The sequence below is a fragment of the Coenobita brevimanus genome, chromosome 112 (assembly GCF_032717465.1).
Source record: "Coenobita brevimanus isolate Jiangsu-jjx chromosome 112, ASM3271746v2, whole genome shotgun sequence".
In the NCBI taxonomy this organism is placed as follows: Eukaryota; Metazoa; Arthropoda; class Malacostraca; order Decapoda; family Coenobitidae; genus Coenobita; species Coenobita brevimanus.
Genome location: NC_137065.1, coordinates 10,781,012 through 10,783,673, shown reverse-complemented (window position 1 = coordinate 10,783,673; position 2,662 = coordinate 10,781,012). Strand labels below are relative to the sequence as shown.

The 2,662-nt window shown below is 38.1% G+C and overlaps 1 non-coding gene across 1 annotated transcript; it reads right to left on the bottom strand.

Moving 5' to 3' along the window:
- Positions 1-491: 491 nt before the first annotated feature.
- Positions 492-610, bottom strand: LOC145418197 (5S ribosomal RNA). Its single transcript, XR_013900652.1, has one exon. It is a non-coding gene; the product is annotated as a 5S ribosomal RNA (ribosomal RNA).
- Between the last annotated feature and the right edge of the window lie 2,052 nt (positions 611-2,662).

Below are 2,662 nucleotides of genomic sequence, written 5' to 3'. Positions count from 1 at the left end.
CATTACCACCACCACAACAACTACTGCCATTACCACCACCACTACCATTACCTCCACCACTACTGCCAGTGCTACTATTGCTATTATTACCACTACTACCACCACAATTATTATAGCATCGTTTGTCGTCTCTCTGTTGTTGATGTTGATGTAACCAGTTGTACCACAACTACCAGCAACATCATTACTGCACACACTGCCACTACTACTATACACCTAACCATCATTATTACCACGACAACCACCACTACCTGCACCATCACAAGTACTACCATCAACACCATCATCATCATCACTGCCACAACTACCAACATCTCTCTCTCTCTCTCTCTCACACACACACTCGACTACCACCATCAATACGATTATTACCGTTCATTCATTCATTGCCAGACGCCATGTATCCAAGACGGGGTGGCCAATGGCTTAGAGTTAATTGTTTTACAGGGAGGGGCACTAATCCTCCACCAACCCCACTTGACACGTAGGGATGCCAACAGCATCTGGTGTTCCCAGGCGGTCACCCATCCAAGTACTAACCAGACCCAACGTTGCTTAACTTCGCTGATCGGACGGGAAGCGGTGTACTCAACGTGGTATGGCCGTTGGCATTATCACCATCACTGTCACTAAAACTAACATTATAGCACCTCTCTCTCTCTCTCTCTCTCTCTCTCTCTCTCTCTCTCTAGCAATGTTAATGTTCACTGACGCGCAGTTAGCTATAATTTATAAGAGTCATATGCGCTCTCAGCTTGAATATTGCTCACCCTTGTGGAATGGATATGGAGAGGTTGCATTAAAACAACTAGACAAATTCAGAACAAGGCTGTTAGAATTATTAATAACCCTGCCATTACAAATAAACTACCTTCCCTGCAAGCAAAAGGAATGTTGCCTCCCTTGCACTATTTTACAGGTATTTTTATGACAAATGCTCAAACGAAGTTGCGTCCATGGTGCCACCTCTCCATGCCTTCCCTTGTGCTACACGGGCATCTGGTAGCGCTCATGACTGGAATATCACTCAGCCTTATTGCAGAACTTCTGCCTGTCAGAATTCTTTCATTCCCCGAACTGCATCTCTCTGGAACTCGCTTCCCCAGAGTTGTTTCCCTCCAAACATCTTCCAACAGCTGTTCAAGTCCAACTGTTACAGACATTTTATGAACAGAGGACACCAGTAATCAAGTGTATGGATTATTATTTTTTTTACTCATTTGTTTATCCTTCCTCTGTTCTATTATTTAAAGAAAATACAAGAAGACGATATCGTATAGAAAAAGTTACATTTCTAGTGAATATCAATGAGCAAGAATGTTTGTCAGATTAGATTGTTTCATGCATACTGGATTAATTATTGGACACACACACACACACACACACACACACACACACACACACACACACACACACACACACACACTCATACCCAGTCTCTCTCTCTCTCTCTCTCACACACACACACACACACACACACACACACACACACACACACACACAGTTTCCCTCACTGATACTGACTCACTCTTTTATTGTCTCACTCCCACAAATAAACATTCTCACTACTAATACATTCTGTATTTCTTGCATTAATACATTTTAATTAATCATTTCTTCATGAGAGTGTATTATTGTTTTTCTTTTATGATTATTGCCATAATAATAATAATAATAGTAATACTACTACTACTACTACTAGTACTACTACTACTACTACTACTAATAATAATAGTAATACTAATAATAATAATAATAATGAAATAATAATAATAATAATAATAATAATTATTATTATTATTATTAATATAATAATAATAATAATAATAATAATAATAATAATAATAATTATTATTATTATTATTATTATTATTATTATACATTAAAAATAATTAGTAATAATAATAATAATAATAATAATAATAATGAAATAATAATAATAATAATAATAATAGTAATAATAATATATATAATAATAATAATAATAATAATAATAATGGTATTATTATTTTTTATTGTTTTTTGTTGTTTTTGTTGCTGATGTTATTATTATATATTATTATTATTATTATTATTATTATTTACTGTTAGTCGAGCAGGGCAGTACTCCCGAGGTGGATGGAAAGCTGATGACAGGGAGTGCTGGAGCTCCCGTTTCATCAGCCTTCAGGACTAGTTCCTGACCATCCCCCTTTGCTGAACTTTTTCAGTGTCTCAGTTACACAGAGAGTAGGCCAGCATGCTCTCCAGTACAAATTTCTCTAACTATCTTCACCAAACTACATGCACAGTACACACTACACTTCCTATTCAAAATTCACCAAAAATGGCGTCAATTCACCCAGCCTCGGAGTCCCCAGGGGGGAGGACCATAAATGCCCCCGCCATCTGCCCCTCTTCCGGTGACGACTCGAGGTGCCTGGAACCACTGTCTGACTCTCTTCTTCTTCATTTCTGCAACATTCGCGGCCTTTCATCTAACTTTCGCTCTGTTGAGCACCACCTCTCCTCCTCTAAACCTCACCTTCTTTTTCTAACGGAGACTCAGCTGTCTGAGGCAACTGACAGCAAACCCTTTTCTGTATCCTCCTACTTTCTCTATACTCATTTCAAAGCCAAAGGTGGCTGTTGTGTATACATACTCAACGACTTATCTTGCTCT